The following is a 22,403-nucleotide window of genomic DNA, read 5'->3' as shown; positions in this document are numbered from 1 at the left end:
AGAAGTACTTACGCTTAGTCTGTCTCGTGCTTTTCCCTCTAGCGATGATTGGTTGTGCAACAAGTTGTATTGGGAGAAACTCCTCCTGTGGTCGTCCTTCTCTATGTGAGAGAACATGTCATGTTGATAGTAGTCCATGATTGACGGGAACTTTCCCACACTGCTCCTCTTCATCGTCTCCTCTTCGTAGACAACTGTGGAGAAAGCGCAAGTTTCAATCAACCAATATATCTATCACTCAATCAACTTCAATTATTTTGGAACTGCAATAACAAAATGCAAGGAGATGTACTGTTGTTTCAAACAAATTCATGTGTAAAATAGACCTAAGATAAACTGGCTCAAATCAAATGCTGTAGGCCTACATCTAAATAACATCATTATTGTGTCTGTGGATGTGGGATGCAGATGTGATTCTGACCTTGGTTGCTTGTCTTGCTCTGTTGGTAAGAGTGCTTTGGGTGGAGCCTACGTGTTCCCTTCAGACTCTGTCTCTGTGTCACTGCTGCTGCCAGAGTATGTGCACACTCTCAGGACTCTGTCCTGTTCAGGAAAGAGAGGGACATCAGAACAGAATGAGAAGATAGATCGGGTATCCCTTTAAAGACTACTTCCCCGGAGTCAGATTAACTTGTGATACCATTTTTTATGTCTCTAGCGTCCAGTATGAAGGGAAGTTAGTCGTTTCGTAGCCAATGCTAATTAGTGTTAGCACAATGACTGGACGTCTATAGGACACTGGCTGTTACCATAGATGTCCAATCATTGTGCTAACGCCAGTTAGTAATTGCCTTCTTAAAGGGATACTTTTGGATTTTGGCAATGAGGCCCTAGATCTACTAACATGCTAGCAGATACACATAGACTTCCAGTCATTGTGCTAATGCTAGTTAGTATTGGCTCGCGAAACTACCTCTAACTTCAATGATACTGGACAGATACATAAAAATGGTTTCCACAAGTTCATCTGACTCTGGGGGAAGTGAGATAACATCCCTAATATCACTCTTTCCGCAACAGATTGCGGAGATACTCTTTCATAATGATAATGCTTCCTGGAGATGTGGCAATTGTATAGGGATTGTAAGTACGGGAAGCCACAATTACAGATGATAATGTATCTTGTATGCTACACAAAAAACACAACCATTAGGCATTTTAAGTAGATTTGTCAGTTTAGCAGTTTTCTCTTATTGCTGCTCTTATTCTGTTTTTAATTGCATGGAAAGAGTTCATGACTGGTTCAGTCAGAGAATAACTGAACCACATCCCTCTACTACTAGCAACATTTACTGTATTTCATGCAAAAAAAATGAGTTTATGCTACTATGCTATTGCAGTCTATTTTGCTCCCAAAACACCACCCCTTTGACATAGGTCTAATAGTGTAGGGGAAGTTCCTTACACTGGGTGAGTTTAGGTCCTTGGTGTTCCTCTTCTTCTCCACTTTTTCCTCGTGGGCCTCTGTAGTGACTGTGTGGCTGGTGCTGCGCAACTGTATCTGACTCAGTCGCTTCCTTCTGATCACATCTATCATTCAAAAGTAAAGAGAAACAAATCATGAGACACAGACAACAACCCAACCCATACACTCACACCAGGGAAGAGAGCCTCGGACATTGCGTACATAGAGGACGGAATTATAAATAAAATGTCAAACCTTTTACATGTAGGTCCTGGAGCTACAGCAAGACTCATAGTTGCGTCCCCAAATGGCACCCTATTCCCTTTATAGTGCACTACGTTTGGACCAGGGCCACAGGTTGCCATTTGGGGACGATTCCATAGCTAACGCTATGCCAATATAGTTGTTAACCTGACTGAAAGCACACGCTGTCAACAAGAGCATGATGCTGCAATTTCTTTAAGTGTGAGGATAGTTTGGCATTTCATCTATTAATAGTCATTGCGCATCCTCCCTACGGTGACTACACTGCTGCATCTCTCACTTGGAAGCAGCTCCGAAATACCAGCTTCAAACTGTCGCCCCCAATGACAAAGCACCCAATGATAGTCACAGCTGAGTCAGTTTGAATTGTAATGACTACCTACCCCTTCCTCCGCTCTTTTTTCTTATTTTTCCCCTCTACAACTTTCTACCTTCTCCTGACAATATAATTAACCGGGAGCGCCAGGGGAACATCAGCGGAATAATTTGTACCGACCAGACAAAATAGTCCTTTCATCTTCTTGATTACCTGTGAGGGAATCTGTGGTGGTGATTAGGCTCCTTCTCTATTCGTTATAATGACAGTTGCTGGTCATACCCCTACCTTCTCTGCAGTGCCACTGCAGTACCGAGGTCACACAGATAGACACTAATTCCCTGATTGTATAAATCCCTAGGCGTGATCTCTGGGATCACTCATCCCTATACGAGTACATTGTTAGTGATACTTCCCCCTCAGCCCATGATCCCTCTCTCCATCCTTCCCTCCCTTCCACCCACCGCCATGCTGTTGTGTTGCTGCGGTAAACAAACAGGCAGAAGGTGGTTTATGATCTATGTCGCTAATTGTCGCGTAGTGAGTTTGCATGTCTAATTGTATTAGCGACTTATCCTTGGGACATGGTCTGTGGGCGTGTTATCTGGAGGGTTTTTGTGAAGGTGGGTGGGGGACGCAGGGTCCTTTGTTAAGCAGAGCTACAGAATATCACTCATAATACCAATCCGAGCCTGATAGGCTTGTCCATCTAGTACAGCATTCAAAATGCATAGGAGACTGATTAACAAAGGTACGGTTTTCCTTTCACTGAATACCTTCAAGTGGGAGAATGGATCCTCTGTTGAGATTGAGAGGGTGGAACATGTGCTGAATTCTTGAGAGCAATTTAAGGTTCAACAATGATCATAATGATGTGTATTGAAGTAAAACACTGCCACCCTCATTTCACAATCAAATTGAGCCAGCGAAGATCTGAATTTTATCCTCTCTCATTTTATACACAGTTTATAGATGGGTTTAACACCAATTGGGTTTCATGATAGTGGCCAAATATCCTCTGAGCCAGCCCAGCTATTCTAGCTTTTATATGCAGCTGTGGATCATTGGTTTACCTAACATAAAACCACTGGCATGAGACAGAGACAACACTAGAGCCTGTAACAGTGGTTGTGTCCCTATCATCGACCTTTCTCCCTGAAGTGTGCACTTGAACACACCACCTCACTGATGGGACTGGACTGGTATTAGAACAATGGTGTGGACATTGTCCAGCCAATGCTTATGGCAGTCCAATGCTTCTTAATCCATGAAGCAGAGTGTGGAAGTGCACACTATGGGTGAAAGGGTATAGAATGGGGACGTAACGCGGATGTTGATATGAGGTGAACCCCAGTCTTACCTGAGGTGGATGGTCTGGGAGGCGGCTCAGGGCGTCCTGTCCACAACCTCGTCCAGTAACTGTAGGGTCAGACAGGGGAGTGGCCCAGGGCACTGGTGGGTGGTGCATGCGGGTGGGTCTCAGACAGGGAAGGCACTTTCACATGGAATGGGGAATGAGCAGCAGAGGCCGAGAGCAGGTCAGGATCCTGGTCAGGATCAGTGGGACTGGGAATGCTCGCCATCATCTGGTCTGGGCTGGACTCGGATCTGGGAATGTGGCGCCCGTTGACCCGGTGATGGAGATCGGGAGGGGGAAGGTGCCAATCCGCTGTCCAGGGTTCTCATCTGTCAGCTGGAGCCTGGGGGAGGGACAGGAGAAGCAGCGTGTGATGATGGGTTTGGGGGGAACAATGGAAAAGCAGGAGGAGCCACTGGATTGGATTCACAAGCAACGGAAGGGGGTTATGGGTAAAAAAGGGCATCTTGGGTAGGTTCAATAAGATAGGAGAACGAATGGAGGCAAAAACAAGAGAAACAGGAGCATTACTTCACGTACGGTGACCTGGGTACAATCCAAAGTCAAATCCTTATGAGAAACTGTAGAAATGTAATACAGGAGAAAGGTCTGGCCTTTTCGTATTACTTTGTCCAGTAATATGTGTGATACGATCTGTTGTGTGTGTAATTCATCAGGTTTATTCCTATAAGTGGTTATCAGCCCTCTATGATCAAATCTTAGCACTTCTTCATAATATTAATAAAGGTATTTGACTATTCTTGAAAATGATCTAAAATGAACGGCCGCATGTAACTCCCTAAGTCTCTCTGCGTTCCCAATCTAATTTCACCCATTTGGAGCCCAGCGATGATTTTTCTCCCTAACTCCTATCAGCATTATGTTGATTTACACACATTCGCGAACTTGATATGTTCCACACTGCACAGTGATCTAAGAACATTGTCGCAACAGATGGACAGCATTTAAAATACCCGTTTTGCAAAGCCTACGTCTCAGAGCGAGAGCAGATGGATGGCTGTTTGGCATGATCCAATTCCATGTAACTGTGGAATGATGTTGGCTAATCATTCTGTGCTCATTACTTAATTGCAACAATTTGGGTAAAAATAAAGAGAATCGTTGAACTAGTTCTAACATTGATTAAGTTTAAAGACAAAAGAGGGGGAAAGGTCATATGACTGATATGACTAACTTTGACATTGTTCTGTTCTCATTCTAGGTTCCACAGTTTGTTGCTGTACTGCAAAAGTAGAAAATATAAATCTAGCGTTATAAACATTATAGACTAGTTGAGGATGGAAAAACCTTGAAATTATATATCCTTTGAGTAGGCAGTTGTTTTGGAAGATAACTTTCCCCATAGAACAATCGGTAAGTTCTGATTTTGTTCTTGCCTTTCATGGTTAGGCACAGGACCTATTTTTTTAGAGTTGTTGTCGATTTCTGCTAGCTATGCCCTTCATCCTTGGAGCTTTGTCTTGTAACGCCTAGACCATAAACATCCACTTCTTCTATATACCCTTAAATCCCTCCATTGTTTTCATACAGTCTCTGGACGTTCAGCCCAAACTACTTGAACTGAATGAATAAAAATATGTATGGATGAATGAATGAATGAATGAATTAACTATTTCCCCTGGGAAGGGAGTTCTTGGCTTGCAAAAGTATTCACCCCCCTTGGCATTTTTCCTAATTTGTTGCCTTACAACCTGGAATTAAAATTGATTTTGGGGGGGTTGTATCATTTGATTTACACAACATGCCTACCACTTTGAAGATGCAAAATAATTTTTTTATTGTGAAACAAACAAGAAATCAAGAATAAAACAGAACTTGAGCGTGCATAACTATTCACCCCCAAAGTCAATACTTTATAGAGCCACCTTTTGCAGCAATTAAAGCTACAAGTCTCTTGGGGTATGTCTCTATAAGCTTGGCACATCTAGCCACTGGGATTTTTTGCCCATTCTTCAAGGCAAAACTGCTCCAGTCCTTCAAGTTGGATGGGTTCCCGAGCTGGTGTACAGCAATCTTTAAGTCAAACCACAGATTCTCGACTTGTATTGAGGGGGAAACATTCAAGACATTTAAATGTTTACCCTTAAACCACTGAAGTGTTGCTTTAGCAGTATGCTTAGGGTCATTGTCCTGCTGGAAGGTGAACCTCCCCGTCCCAGTCTCAAATCTCTGGAAGACTGAAACATCCATCCATCACTTCCTTCAATTCTGACCAGTTTCCAGTCCCTGCCGATGAAAAAACATCCCCACAGCATGATGCTGCCACCACCATGCTTCACTGTGGGGGTGGTGTTCTCGGGGTGATGAGAGGTGTTGGGTTTGCCCAGACATAGCGTTTTCCTTGATGGCCAAAAAGCTCAATTTTAGTCTCATCTGACCAAAGTACCTTCTTCCATATGTTTGGGAAGTCTCCCACATGCCTTTGGCAACACCAAACGTGTTTGCTTATTTCTTTCTTTAAGCAATGGCTTTTTTTAGGCCACTCTTCCGTAAAGCCCAGCTCTGTGGACTGTATGGCTTAAAGTGGTCGCTCATGGACAGATACTCCAATCTCCGCTGTGGAGCTTTTGCAGCTCCTTCAGGGTTATCGTTGGTCTCTTTGTTGCCTCTCTGATTTATGTCCTCCTTGCCTGGTCCGTGAGTTTTGGTGGGCGGCCCTCTCTTGGCAGGTTTGTTGTGGTGCCATATTCTTTTACATTTTTAAAATAATGGATTTAATGGTGCTCCGTCGATGTTGCAAAGTTTGGATATTTTTTTATAACCCAACCCTGATCTGTACTTCTCCACAACTTAGTCGCTGACCTGTTTGGAGAGAGCTCCTTGGTCTTCATGGTGCCGCTTGCTTGGTGGTGCCCCTTGCTTAGTGGTGTTGCAGACTCTGGGGCCTTTCAGAACAGGTGTATATATACTGAGATCATGTGACAAATCATGTGACACTTACATTGCACACAGGTGGACTTAATTTAACTAATTGGTTGCACCAGATCTTATTTAGGGGCTTCATAGCAAAAGGGGGTGAATACATATGCACGCACCACTTTTCCATTATTTATTGTTTAGAATTTTTTGAAACAAGTTATTTTTTTCATTTCACTTCACCAAGTTGGACTATTTTGTGTATGTCCATTACATGAAATCCAAATAAAAATCCATTTAAATTACAGGTTGTAATGCAACAAAAGTAGGAAAAACGCACAAGGCGGGTGAATACTTTTGCAAGGCACTGTAGCCCTCATAAGTCCATGGATATGCTTTTTTGGTACAAATGCCCATATAAACATAGTGCTCACTCAACATCATCTCTTACTTGCTGCATCAAACCCTCATAATTAAAACCAAAGCTCTTTATCAGAGGCAATGCACTGCCGTTGTAAAATACATTATTAACCTAATAAAGCAATATTTACAGTCCCCTCTAAATTTGCAACCACAGACATTCCATTAAATCAACAGTGCATCAAAACAATAATTAATTCAATTATGCATCAGGAAACGTCCCACTGGATGACTGGGAGTAAATACAGCCAACTTAATAATGGTATTAGTACACAGTTAGTCATATTGTAGGCATACATGTCCTCTTCTGCCTCCCCTTGCACCTCCTACTCTGCAGTAATGTGTGAGAATGAGTTGTGGCTGAGGTGGTCATAAACCACCTCGATGGACAGATGGCCTGTTATGTTGCTCGGATTAATCTGCAATGAGTCATCACGGGGCGGTTGTGGCAAACAGCTGATCAATTACTACAGAGTTCTGCATTGCATCAAATGTCGACCTGTTCAGAACGGGTCTCACATTCATGTTCATATTGACAAGGAAGAAGAGAGAGAGAAAGATGAGAAGAGAAATAGAAAAGAGAAATGAGAGAAATAAAAAGGGGAGACATCCATACCGCACAAAGCTTAATAATCAAAGGAGTTGATTTGGCAGTTGTTTTCAATATGCCGTCACTCACACAATAACAAGGTCTAAGGCCACCAAATTGAAATATGTACCAAGCCAGTTCCACTGCTTTTTTTTTCCTCATTATTCCCTTCTATTCAGGGACTGGTTTAGACCTGGTACACCAGGTGGGTGCATATTAATTATCAGGTAGAACAGAAAACCAGCAGTACTCCGGACCTCGTAGAGTACGTTTTAATAACCTAGGTTAATACTATCTAAAAGCAAAGGAAAAAGTATCAGAGAGGGGCTGAAATTGTGTTTCCTGGGTGATCCCAATCACTTCTATATTAATTAAACACCAGGTGATAGAGAGCAAGCTCTGCAGACGTAATGACATGTTATGATGAGGACTCATGTAAAACCCAGACATTGAACCACCATCATAACTGCATGGGAATCACAACCAGAGACCATGGCTATCGTCACATGACCAAGACCTCAAACCGTTAAATTCAGCAAGTCCAAGGTCAAAACATGAGCTGTTTATTATCTATTATCTATGCATAGTCACTTTACCCCCCTTCCTACATGTAGATATTACCTCAATTACCTCGATTAACCTGTACCCCGCACATAGAATCGTTACCTGTACCCCCCTGTATATAGCCTCGTTGTTTGTTATTTTATTGTTGCTCTTGTATTTTTTTTACTTTAGTTTATTAAATAAATATTATTTCTTAATTCTTAAAACTGCGTTGTTGGTTACCGGTAAGTAAGCATTTCACAATAAGGTCTACCCCTGTTGTATTCGAGCGCATGTGACAAATACAATTTGATTTGATTTGAACCAAGACAAAGCCACACCTCATGACTCATGAGTCCATCTGCATCCTTTTCTAGTTTCTAGTTTTAATCCCTGCTACTATATCACATTATGTCAAAATAAAATACAATTTTGTTTCTAGTTTCTTGTGTTCAGAGAAAATAAGTAATTGTATTCAGTCAAACTTGTGACTTATATATTTTACCCATAAAAGCCCAGTGTAAAATGATATGCTAGACAGGACTTCAGAGCTATAAGTGGACTCTGCTAAATCTTTGATGAGACCTTTAATTCATACTGAGGGGAGGTTGGATAGATGTGCTTAGCTGGTAGAATTAAATATGCCATTCAGTTAATTAGAATACAGAAACGATTAATAATCTTATTTTGGGCTCTGTTCCACAATAGGGGGCTTAGTTGAATCAAGAAAATGTTCATACATCCTGGAAATTTGCCCATGTCAAAACAATTTCTCCCACAATATTTGTGTGGTAGACCCCATCAATACAGAGGCTAGCATATAAAAATGACTTAACGCCAAAGAGAGCAGCTTTTTATAAGTAACCGGTATGTACGGCCTATGGTTTCCATGTTGGATGTAAATTATGTCCAAAATAACCTGAAAGTCTAGGTCCATAATGTCTATCCTTTTTGATAGATAGGCTATCCTTGATTTAGATAGTCTTATGATAGTCAACTTAAATGAGTTACTGAAATCTGCGTACCAGCAGCCATATTATCTGCATAGACATATTATGTGCATGGAAATAAATCAGTCAATCAAAATTAACAATGGAGGTCATAATCTTATGCGAAAATAAGGACACACTTCAAATATAAATAAAAGACCACTATAGTTCAAGTCAAGGCATCACAAACACCTTTTGTACATGTTGTAAATGACTGTTTTACTGCTCTCCTGTAATGCCAAAGCAACATCAGACTAAGTGAGAGAAGACCCCATTTATGAAAGGACAACAGTCATCATCACAAAGATAGACTATTGAGTGGCACATTAACTGCCTAAAACATTCCAACAGACTGATAGGCACCTAGCGTTATACAGCTCTAATAAACATTGATTACCCTGTCCTTGTCGCTCCCTAAGAATGCCTTCCACCTGCCAATGAATGACAAACTGCCCAGCGAAAGTAAAGATCGCCTTGTCATTGAAATAGTAAGTGGGTGTTGTTTGCATATAATTTTCCTATCACACATTGTATGCTCTCAGAACAGCAGCTGCCGTGACAACCCTCCATGTCTTAGCCACGTAAATAACGGTGTGCGCTAGCAACGCTAAAAGGATTTTGAACGCTGGAGACAGTAACCATTTTGTTGATGACCTCAATATGTAGTGGGAGAGTGGCGTGATAATAAAGACTCACTCTCCAGTGACAAGACGTAATCCAGTCCTGCAAGATGCAGGAAATATTATATAGGCTATAAGCTTACAGTTTTTCACTGGTATGAGAAAGTGTTCCATATGCAAGTCCCACATGCATTTGCCATTAGTGATGGATGGCAGCACAGTTATTTCTGTACGCTACAGAAACCTAAAACAAGAGACCGTTTGTATAATCTATTACAGAAATACTTTACACAGAGAGCAAAAGTTGGAGATGTATTGCTGGTGACTACTGAAAATGCCTATGTTGAAAAATTTATTTTAATGTTGCTTATTAGCACTAATTGTTTTCAGACAATAGCTCAAAGTACAGTAGGCTCACTGCTACAGTAAACACCCTTACCTATCATATGATCCTGACATGATGTCTCGGGGGTGGGGTCCTCCTCATTCTCTCCTTGCAGGCTGATCTTCTGTGTCACAAATGATGGTCTGGTGGAAAAAAAATGAAGGATTAAGTCGGTACGCATTTAACTAAACTTGAGTTCACCCAACATATAATATCAAGTTCTAAATCATGTTTAGACAACTGTGTTTAGGCATAATGACAGAACATTGAAATAAAGTGTTATCAAATGTACCTCACAATATCATCAACAGATGGTACATCATTTGTGTAATTTTTTATTTTTATACAAACATCCTATCCTCACTACCATTAAACACTGTAACTTTTCTAAATTTCGTTTTTCACCAAAGTGGGTAAATTTAATTGTATTTTTTGTATTATCTTATTGTACTCTAACTTGATTAAAGTTGCATTTTATATATTATTAATTTATTTATATAATTTACACTAAAACCCCCATCTAAACCTATACTAATCTAAATCTTGTGAGAAAATACAACAATATTATTGTCATCAACTACTCCATAATCCAAAGACCATCTCCTACATAGAAAATGCTATATTTACATTCACTTGAAATGTTCCACATCAATAAAAAAAAAAAAAATTTGCATGATGCATATTTACTTTAGAGCATGAACAAAAATTTATCTCAATAAAAAAAAAAATATATTGATTGACTAACCAAGCATTAGGACATTTGCATACCAGCTTTCTAAGTGGTTTTAATTTGAGTTATTAAGCTGTTACAACAGACCATTGTTTCCCTACATCTTTGTAATGTGCATAGTATTGAATTCATCATTGCTTTGCTGCTTGTAGTAATGAATTCAATCTGTTGTATTAATTAATAACATTCCTTGAATATCATCTGCACAGATAAGAACAGAACAAAGTTCAAGGATACGTCTGTATGATCATAAACTCCAAACAAGCAAAAGTACCCTTTTCTACAACGTGATAATACTAATCTTCTACGAAGCCAACATCCAAATACAAACACAGCTAAGACGATCAATTGCATGGCATAATACAGATAAACATGATTCATATATATTCTGTATTTGTCCAAATTTCCATCACATCCCATACCCATTTATCCCTTTAGCGCTCAAACAAAACGTTGGAAGGCCGATTCATCAATTAGTCAAATACTCCAAAACAGAATCACAAACACCTTGGTTTACAGAAATTACTATTACATTTTCAGGCCTCTTTCATAACAGGTAGTTCTGTCAGTATAAAACAAGGTAATTGATCTAATATGCAGGTGGGCTAACAGAGTGTGATGTCAAAAAAGTGTTATCCGAGAAGATATAAAGAGGGGAGTTGCAGGTCATAAACACTTATTTTCTTTAGTTGTGTTTCTGTAGAGGAGATAGAGATGAAGCTGCACGGATAGTATTAAACAGGCCTTTTTTGAATTGAGTGTCTGTGATAAGAGCCTCCTCTTCTATCAAAATTCCCCATCAGCTGGATTGAATTTCCTGCATATTGCATGTGGACTCTCTCTCTTTCTCTCTCCTCTTTCTCTCCCCCTCCCTTCCTTGCTCTCTTTCTGTCCCTGACAAAGAACAGGAATACCTTCTAAGGTCAGAATTCCGTGGCATTCTAAGTCTTAAAAAAAAAAAACATTTTTTTTTCTATCCAAGCTTAGTATGTGTTCAACATTAGTAGCATATTGTATTTCCCAAGATGAAGTGCTTTAGTGTGCTCTCATTTGTGTGTCTGTCTGTATTTTGCCCAGGTCTGTCTGTATGTGTGTGTCTGTGTGAAGGTTGGCGGAATTTGCAGGTTTGTACACAAACTAGACACACAACATGGAAATTATTGCAACAAAAATTATATTGATATACATACAATCCATATGGCTAGCATGATGGTATGGAGAAATGATACTGAGGTTAGAGAGAAATAGTGATAAAATGGTGAGATTGTGAGGAAAGATGACGAATTAATGAGAAAGGGGGGGGAAGAAGAAGCGCAGTAGAGTGAGAACACATGCTATATCCTAAACTCTTAGCGTTTCATTACAGGACCCCTTGCTCACTCACAGCTGTATCGGAGCAGATCTCTATCTCCTCATATCGCTGTTTCTCTTGGGGATGAATCCAGATTCAGCGATGGAGTCGCCCTTCCTTACACACTCCTTATAGGAAACATGATTTGATTCATTTTCTGTCTGTCTGCTTAACCCGATTTCATATGAACTGTGCAGGTGGAAAGAGATCCCGGCTGATAAATTCCATTGTTCTCCTTCGACCTCCATATACGCTGAACAAAGAAATATAAACGCAACATGTAAAGTGTTGGTCCCAAGTTTCATGAGCTGAAATAAAAATTCCCAACATTTTCCATATGCACAAAAATATTGTGCACAGAATTTATTGACATCCCTGTTAGTGAGCATTTCTCCTTTACATGATAATCCATCCACCTGACAGGTGTGGCATATCAACAGCTGATTAAACAGCATGATCATTACACAGAGTGCACCTTGTGCTGGGGACAATAAAAAAACACTCTAAAATGTGTAGTTTTGTCACACAGCACAATGCCACATAGAATGTCTCAAGTTTTGGGGAGCATGCAATTGACATGCTACTCAGGAATGTCCACCAAGCTGTTGCCAAGAAATTGAATGTTCATTTCTCTACCATAAGCCAGCCTCCAACGTCGTTTTAGATAAACTGATTCTGATTGGCTGGGCCTGGCTCCCCAGTGGATGGGCCTGGCTCCCAGGTGGGTGGGCTTATGCCCTCCCAGGCTCACCCATGGGCTGCGCCCCTGCTTGTCGTGAAATCCATAGATTAGGGCCTAATTCATTTTATTTAAATTGACTGATTTCCTTATGTAACTCAGTAAAATCGTTGAAATTGTTGCATGTTGCGTTTATATTTTTGTGCAGTATAGCTATCCCCTACCATAGGATCTGGAAATAACCTATTTTTAACTGCTCTTCCCGACTCAAGTCTTATTGAGTGATAAATGTTTGTAACTACTCTTGATAAAATCTGTCAGCTGAGATTGTAGGTATTATATCAATTTATGGGAGGAGGGGTAATGAATGCTGTACTCTTCCAGCTGAGATAGCTCAGGGCTGACAGTGTCTCTAGATTCCGGTTAGGAAGTCTTATTGAATCTCCAAGAAAAAATGTATTCATGATAAGATGGATAACAATCCAGTCCTTGGTTTCATAATCCCAGCCTTGGGCAATGACAATGGCCACTTGAACATTGTGTTCAGGAACATCCATGGACTAGTGTCAAAGGATCAACAGTCACAATCTCACTGAAAGCAGGAAACTAACCAAGGCCACCTGAAAGATACCCCAAGACCTACCAGGTATCTACAGGTCTCCTTCCTTATAAGGCTCAATATGCTATAAAACATTTGTGATGACTGCTGCACTAGTGTAATACAAATCATGCAATGTGAAGTGAGGCTTTAGTAGGCTGAAAGAACACTAGCTGCCAATACATGTATGTTCACTATATGGTGTTCCTTAGGCTAAAGAAACACTTCCAAGGACATAAAAGCAACATTCATTTTGGTTGACTTGACATCGAATCTCAATGCATTGAATTTAAATCATCAAGTTTGGAAAAGCTGCAAAGGCTTGCTTGGGTAGGAGCCACCCTCTGCTAAACACAGAGAATGAATAGAAATAGTTCCAAGTGGTGCTGCTAATTGTAATTGCATTTACAGTGCCTTGGAAGGTATTCAGACCCCTTACTTTTTTTTTGTTACGTTACAGCCTTATTCTAAAATTGATTAAATAAAAAGAATCCTCAGCAATCTACACACACCCCATAAGACGCGAAATGTTTGCACATTTATTAAACAGAAATACCTTATTTACATAAGTATTCAGCCCATTTCCTATGACTTGAAATTGAGCTCAGGTGCATCCTGTTTCCATTGATCATCCTCGCATGTTTCTATAAATTGATTGGAGTCCATCTGTGGTACATTCAATTGATTGGACATGATTTGGAAAGGCACACACCTGTCTATAAGGTCCCACAGTTGACAGTGCATGTCAGAGCAAAAAAACCAAGCCATGAGGACGAAGCAATCTGTCCGTAGAGCCCAGGACAGGATTGTGTCGAGGCATAGATCTGGGGAAGGGTACCAAAACATGTCTGCAGCATTGAAGGTCCCCAAGAACACAGTGGCCTCCATCATTCTTAAATGGAAGAAGTTTGGAACCACCAAGACTCTTCCTAGAGCTGGCCGCCTGAACAAACTGAGCACACCGGGAGAAGGGCCATGGTCAGGAAGGTGACCAAGAACCTGATGGTCACTCTGACAGAGCTCTAGAGTTCCTCTGTGGAGATGGGAGAACCTCTTCCAGAAGGGACAACCATCTCTACAGCACTCCACCAATCAATTCCCTATAGTAAAGAGCCATATGGAAGCCACCTCAGTAAAAGGCAATGACAGCCCGCTTGGAGTTTGCCAGCACCTAAAGACTCTCAGACCATGAGAAACAGATGCTCTGGTCTGAGGAACCAAAATTGGAACTGTTGACCTAAATGCCAAGCGTCACGCCTGGAGGAAACCTGGCACCATCGCCACGTGTGTGAAGCATGGTGGTGGCAGCATCATGCTGTGGGGATGTTTTTCAGCTGCAGGGACTGGGAGACTAGTCAGATCGAGGGAAAGATGAACGGAGCAAAGTACAGAGAGATCATTGATGAAACCTGCTCCAGAGTGCTCAGGAACCCAGACTGGGGCGAAGGTTCACATTCCAAACAGGGACAACAACCCTAAGCACACAGCCAAGACAACGAAGGAGTGGCTTCTGGACAAGTCTCTGAATAACCTTGAGTGGTCCAGACAGAGCCCGGACTTGAACCCGATCGAACATCTCTGAAGAGACCTGAAAATAGCTGTAGCAGCATCGTCCCCATCCAACCTGACAGAGCTTGAGAGGATCTGTAGGGAAGAATGGGAGAAACTCCCCAAATACAGGTGTGCTAAGCTTGTAGCGTCATACCCAAGAAGACTCAAAGCTAATCGCTGCCAAAGGTGCTTTAACAAAGTACTGAGTAAAGGGTCTGAATACTTATGTAAATTGATATTTCCGTTTTTCATTTGTAATAAATTAGCAAAAATGTCTAAAACCCCATTTTTGCTTATCATTATGGGGTTATTGTGTGTAGAAAATAAAACAATTCTAATACATTATAGAATAAGGCTGCACCAGAACAAAATGTGAAAAGTCAAGGCGTCTTTAATACTTTCTGGAAGGCACTGTATATGTGCAAATTAGTGTAAATTGGAACTAGTTTAAGGAACATGGATGTAAACTGGAGATGTGAAAATAAATCACATTTAGATGATCACTTTATCTCCCTAGAGTCCCAAATGAATCCTCCCTCTTGTTTCTCTTCCGTAATTCAGCCCCATTTAGACTGAGCTTAAGGGGACACTGTGACTCTATCCTACAGACCAGCTAAACAAATGATAGGCTATAATGGCAATATTCCAATGAATTAAATGATATTGATTTCCAATGGCTTTTTGTACAAGTAATTGTTACAGTATTTTGATGTGTGTGTGTGTGTGTGTGTGTGGGGTTGCCCTTCAACTCAGGGGACCTAAAATCCCATTAAGTCCCCTCAAGGATAGTACAATTAGGAATATTCTCCCCCATGAGGACAAAGGCTATTTTAAGTTTAGGTTTAGCTTAGGGTTAGGTTTATAATTAGGTTTAGGGTAAGGGTAAGGGTTAAGGGTAAATAGGATTATTAAATGAAATCAATGTTTACATCCCCATGAGGATAGAAGAACAAACGTGGTGTGTGTGTGTCTGTGTGTGTGAGTATGTGAGTGTGTAATTTCAATTGAGTTGACATTTCTCAACCTATCGTGCAGTGCTGTATATCTGCAGCAACTGGAGAAAACGTTTTTTTAAAATTGTTTCACCTTAATACACTCAATTTCGACAGTATATATTTTATTTAATTTTCATAAATGGTGACCATGTAATGCTCTCATTACATCTTGTCTGGTTCTTGTCGTATTGTACAGCATATTGTGTGCTAGGCAGGGACCTGAAGGTATATGGCATCAATACTCTCTTTCACAGCAGATAGTCTAGTTACCATTTTTGGGAAATTCTGAACCTTGAGGTCATCTCGTGAATGCTCCATATTTAATAACTTGTCCAAGTCGATTTGGTCAAGAGCCGGTCGCGATCGATGGGGATGTGGAAAAGGATTAGACTCAATGTGCTCTCTTGTTCTCCACTTCGTGAGTTAATTTATGAAATATAGAAATGGGAATGATAGGAGCTGTTTAAACTGGAATAAATGGGAACGTAGTACAGTATATAAACAGCATGTTGAGACTAATCGATTTTATTTAATACTCTTTTTGCACAGCTGATGCACATTTGATGCTAAATAGTTTAAAATTAGTTTGTTAGTATAATACATTTTTATATAAAAATATATTATTGTTTATTGCTTACACATTTATGCAAATACTTAAAATTGAGAATTAAAGGTAAGTGACAGCAATTAAATGAAAGGTTTGTAATCACATGTTCTGCTTATTTGTAGTTGAATATATATCATATCTAATATGTACATTACTGTGAACAATGGAGCAAAATATACCTACTACAGGTTGTTCTAAACCAAGTATTTTCTGAATACCGCTTAACTTGCCATTATGACCTACAGTTTATATGTAGATGAGAATTCTTCCCTTGTAGCTGACTCAGTCCAGGTTGTCTTTACAGTGGACTTTACATGCCAGATGGCGTCTCTCACCATAAAGCCCAATATAAATGTATTTCTCTCTGAAGCCATATCGCTCCTCTCCAGGGTATAGGCTGTCCACACAGGGGGATGGGAGGATTGAGTGTCAGGAGAAGAGAAGGGGGGCTGATGTCGTAGAGTGGTGCAGGATTAGCACCTCCTCAGCACAGTCATCAATGATCCAGTCAATAGTGTCACAAGGCCCTGATGGGGAGGGGTGAAGAGGAGGGGGACATGGGGGGCGTGACAGCTCCCCCCATCTCTGTGTCTCTCCGGCTAGCCTAGCCTCACTGTACCTGACCGGGTGGAAGTGTGATAAAGCCAAGGACGGAGGCGCACTGGACGGAGTCTACCTTCTCTGTTACTGCCTATTACCTGGATCTACGTTGATGCTGCACTCAAGGCTTGGTCTTCCTTAGTCAGAGGATACAGGTAACGTATATGAGTGAATTGGCTAAGCTTATGACAAAACATGTGCTTGTACTACACTGAGAAATTAACCAAATAGGAATACTGTACAGACAATGCAGTTAACAAAACCCCAGCAAAGGCAATACTAGGAACCATAGTGAAGCCCATCAAAATTCAGACGGCAAAAATGACTGGTAAATTTTCGTGGCTACTATGTCCTGCCGGAGGGGCCTGGGAAGTTCCACGGTAACCAGAACCTACTTTTACGGATAATTGACAACTCAATTACCACTCGCTTCATCACTTCTTGATAAAGGCTGCATAAGTGGAAGGAGGGAATTATTATTCACTACTTACACATCTTACTAAACCCTGGCCGAACTGCAGCAAACAGAGCCTTGAAGCGTATGAAATGCCACATTACATGTAGGCGACAGTAGGTCAAGCATATTCCCAGTATTCCCTAATCCAATCTCAATAGAGAGCGTGATTTGTTATCAGGAAATTCAAGATGGCCCCAGGGGCCAATAACACATTTAATTACCGACTCCCAGAACAGTAGAAATTAAATACCAATGCGGGTGATAAAAACAGCCAAACACCTGACACTCTCTGACTGAAAGGAAATATTAATAAGTGTAGCTCTACTGTCGCTAATGATTACTTTGATGGTAGGTTATGGTATAAAGGTAATTCATGCAAACCAGAAGGTTACCCGCGGCCATTTTAGAGGGCAAAATATTAGGCGCCTTCAAGAGAAATTATCCACAATAAGTAGCAGGGGAAAGGGTTGAGCATACTGATTTCAAACCCATGTTTTAATTGACTCAATCAATCACCTTCTACTCTTTCAGCACTTGTAATTACTAGTCACCTTTGTCACAGCCACCTTTTATAGAAATTAATTTCAGAAACAGAAACAAGGTTTGAAACATATTGACAAAACCACAACCCCGTGAAAGAATCATGAGGCTTTCAATAAAATGAATGACTGTTCGAGGAATCAATGTAAAAATACAAAAGAGCATCCTATAACGTATGATTTAGCTTTCTCAGCATTACACAACTGTCAATTTTTCTTGTTGTTTAATATGCTGGCAGACATCTGTTGGACATAAGTTGGAAATAAATCTTTCAAATCTCTCTCCGCCTCCTACACAATAAATCTCTCACTTCCTCACCGCTGAAAAAGTGTCTTGCTACAAATCCTCATTCCTGGCATACTCCCTTGGCGAAAAGCCAGAGGCTGTGTCCCAAGTGGTACCCTATTTTCTACATAGTGCACATCTTTTGACCAGAGCGCTATGGGCTCTGGTCCAAAAGTAGTGCACTATACAGGGAATAGGATGCCATTTGGGACATTATAGACCGAGGCTCCTGCTACACAAGCAAATAGATGTCGGCATTATATTGCTCTCTTCAAAGTCCTGTTGATCACATTTGTATATTGAAAACAAATGCTCTACTGAAAAGACTGAATACGCTAACATTTACTCTTATAACCCGAACATCCATATTGGTTGTTAAATCTAAATATTATTAAATAGTTACAATAGTTAATAAACAATTACACATTTCACTTTATCCATGGCCTGGTTTTAGTTGGGAGAAAAAATGGTGCATCCACAGCTTTAGCTCAATCTGTTGGGACGACGAAAATGCCTCCCTTCCACCACAAAAAGCACCCTTCACTGGACAATGTGGACTGTGACTTTCAATTATCCATATGTCCACATCAGTTGCTAGCAGAGGGCGACTCGGACAGAGGGCATACTCTCTCCTGAACTTGAAGTAGATAAAGGATTGTCGTCATCGCGCTCTTTGCCATTCTCATTTATATATTTTGTCAACAACTGAACAAACTGGGATGAAGGTCTATTGATCGAAACATTGCTTAAATGAGATCCATTAAAATGGTCTGTGGACTATTCAAGAATACCAATGTGCTGGAGGCTTTGTTTTTCAGATTTTGTCAACGATAGAAAAAGTTATTCTTCAACTATAACTTTCTTTGTTTCTGTACCTGGATGTGTTGACTTGTAACTAGTACCTGCACTCAGCTCTCCCCTGAGCTCCTCTCATCCATCCTTTCATGCCACATGTTCTCATTAAGACCAGTCTGAGTTTCATTATCTGTCTGTGCCCATGGTCCCCATGTACCCCATCCCCCTGTGCTCACTCTCACACCCCACATCTCCCTCCCCTTACACTGTGTGTCAGTCTGAGAGCCTCCACCCACCACTCTGAGAGGAGTTAAGGTAACGAGACTGGACGGCCATTGCGGGAAATGATTAAGGAAAATCCATGAGGCCATTTTATAGCAGACATTGTTGTCAATATTTCTCTCTCTGTCTCTCTCTGCAGTGACTGGAGTAAATTATTTCTGAGAGTTACAGTAAGTGTGCATTCCTACTCACGGCAGACTACACACACACACGGGCACACACCCACCCACCCTCCTCTCTCAGCATCTATTCTGTGTAACGTGCCACAAGGTCTGGTGCGCTAGAGGTAATTTGGTTGAGAGGTTTACCGTCTCCCCGAGAGAGCCCAGGATGGGATGAGCAAGTCTGGGTACTTTCTCAAATGATCTTGTCTGAGCCCACGTCAGCCCCGTGGAGGCTGGATGGTTCATGAGCACATAGTTTTTAGTGATGATGATATCACAGACCCCGGACTCAGGATCACATCGCCATCACAAAAAGATGGATGATCTAATATCGCTGCTCTTCAGAAGTTTGAAGTGAGCAAATTGTCCTTACACCCACACTGTTGCCTTTCAACGATATTGAATACAAGAAACAACATAGTTCTAATACGTGAAACTAATAACAGTGAAATGCTATTTTAACTCCATCAGTCGGCACCTCTGAGTCATGGTCAATAGTTTGCTCTGTAGGGTTCTATCGTGGTTCCGGGACAATGAGGTTCTATAGTGGTTCTGGGGACAATGAGGTTCTGTAGTGGTTCTGGGACAAGGAGGTTCTATAGTGGTTCTGGGACTAGATGAGTGGACAGGGTCCCTACCTGCAGGAGCAGGTCTGATGCGGGTCGGACTCGCTGCTGGAAGAGGACACTCATGGTCCGGTTTTGTTGCTCCAGGTCAAACACTCTGGTCCGCAACTTCAGACACTCCTCCCTCAGATCCTGCAAGGGGAAGAACAACAGAGAGAGTTATTACAAACAGAGGTGTGAACTTCCAGTCATGTGTGACTGTCCTAATGGACACCATAAAAGTTGATTAGTTAACAGGAGATAGTGAGAAGTGTCTCGCAAAAGTGAATGTTAAGATTAAGTTTTGAGCTACTGTATTGCATACATGTCTAACAACATAATTGGATCTAATAATAGTCTCATTCTGAGACATTTCTATCCCACAGTTACTATGGAAACCAGACTCCTACCTTTTTGGTGCTTGAGCAGTGCCTGCACAACTTGATTGGCAACCCTAAAACAGAGTGAAAAAAATAAACAAGAATTATCCAAACGTTTTAAGTGCAAGCTGTTTAGTGACTGACTATATATGGTGGCTGTTATGGCACCCAGGCGAGTAAAAAGAAAGAAAGAAAGAAAAGAAAGAAAGAAAGAAAGAAAGAAAGAAAGAAAGAAAGAAAGAAAGAAAGAAAGAAAGAAAAGAAAGAAAGAAAGAAAGAAAAAAATGGTCCCAATTGACCCACGCCCTCAACTCTAAACTGCCCCTGCCCTGTGCATGCCGTACGACTGCACTATCTCACTCCGACCGCTTACACAAATTATTACAGGCTTTAGTGAACACGATGTCCCAATACATTACAGCATTGTCCCCCCGTCTGCCTTCCCTTGGAGGAGTCGTGTTGATTCTAATGGCCCAATCATCATACATCTGACGCGGGGGTGGCAGAGAAGGCCAGTAGCGGCCCGGTGAAGCAGAACAGTTTGGAGCCTGACGCGCTGCATGTCTTCATGATGTTTAATTGTCTTCTGTTGATCCAGTATTGACAGCAGTGTCATGGCTGATGTAGTGGCTTGGAGGGTAGGGGACTGTGTCCTGAATGACACCCTATCCCTTATATACTGCACTACATGACCCTATGGGCCCTGGTCAAAGTAGTGCACTATATAGGGAATAGGGTGTCATTTGTGACACAGCGGGCAGTCTAAGAGAAGAAGTGACGGGCTAAAGCACTGTTGTGCCTGGGCTTTGGCCGCAGAGTGTCTCACACCCCTACCACTCTCTGAGTTTAGACCGCAATGCCCCATCGACTTCTACTCTGATTACAGCCCATTGATTGCTCGTTAATTCACTGTCGCATTCATTTGCTTTTTCTCAGGGTGTCCTCTCTCCCTCTATTGAATAACGGGAGATATGATGAAGTGATTGAGCCCTGTGGGGAGTGATACAGAGCTGCTCCTGTAAAACTGAAGGGCACTAATTCCAAGAATATTTAATGATCTTCAAGTTAGAATCAAAATTGCAACAACTGATAAATGAAACAACAACTTATAAAGGCTTTATAGAGCATTCTAGTTCAAGTCATGGCATAACAGTCCATTACATCTGATGCATTGCCACATGTGGCATGACTCCTTTTACCAGCCTTTCAATAGCATGACATTTGCCCATGTTTACCAAGTGGAACCCTAAAAATATCCCTAACGTGAGTGGCCAGCCCAAATAGCATACCAAACAACCACCACTCTTCTTATATAGAGATAATTTTCCACAATGTTTTTTATTTTATTTTTTGTATCATTACGAAACAAGCCCTGCGTTCTCTACAGTTTCCAATGGCCCTAGCCCATCGGCAGAGTTGTTAGAGCTGTGAGACTCCCGTACATCACAACATGCTCATTAGTGAGCTAGCTCCCGTCAGAAAGAGCCCACAGAGGGCAACACAACACCAGACCAGACAACAGAACAGCTCTGGCTTTTTGAGGGCACCATTGGAAAAGGGATTTGGTCTGGGCCCACCCCAGGCGTTAACCTCCAAGGCTACAGCATGCGGTGTAGAGTTTCATACAGTATGCTTGGAGCATTGCAAAGCAATTGCCTACCACGGTTGGACTGTTAACAACAGAGCTAAAGTATTGCTAACTCTCCTTTCATCTCTCTATCCCTTTCTCTCTCTTTCTTTCTCCTTTTCTTTCTTTCATTCTCTCGGTCTTTCTCTGTCCCACCATCCATCTACGTCTCCCCCCTCCCCACCCCCTCTGGCACCAGAGCCCAGATCTCAGGTCATATAAGCTCCAGTAGCTGGCACCACAGTGTATTAAACCAGTCTGTCCCTTCTGGCACCCATGGGCCTCCAGCCTTCCCTCAGGGTGACTCAGCGTGCGGGCCGAGCCAACAAGCTCATTAATTGCTGTCATTCGGATCCCTCAAGCCACCCTTTACCCAGCTTCTCCCACAACAC

General features: G+C 41.4%; 1 long non-coding RNA gene across 2 annotated transcripts; it reads right to left on the bottom strand.

The window, feature by feature from the left end:
* Positions 1-459: 459 nt before the first annotated feature.
* Positions 460-9,860, bottom strand: LOC123485063. Of its 2 annotated transcripts, none has more exons than XR_006658846.1 (3): positions 9,820-9,860; positions 1,406-1,530; positions 460-543 (listed from the first exon to the last, which is right to left on the bottom strand). It is a non-coding gene; the product is annotated as an uncharacterized LOC123485063 (long non-coding RNA). The 2 variants fall into 2 exon arrangements; XR_006658845.1 differs by lacking the exon at positions 9,820-9,860 and adding an exon at positions 3,346-3,367.
* Positions 9,861-22,403: the final 12,543 nt, after the last annotated feature.

This window comes from Coregonus clupeaformis, unplaced genomic scaffold, assembly GCF_020615455.1.
Source record: "Coregonus clupeaformis isolate EN_2021a unplaced genomic scaffold, ASM2061545v1 scaf0557, whole genome shotgun sequence".
In the NCBI taxonomy this organism is placed as follows: Eukaryota; Metazoa; Chordata; class Actinopteri; order Salmoniformes; family Salmonidae; genus Coregonus; species Coregonus clupeaformis.
This window is presented reverse-complemented; position numbering and strand designations above follow the sequence as displayed.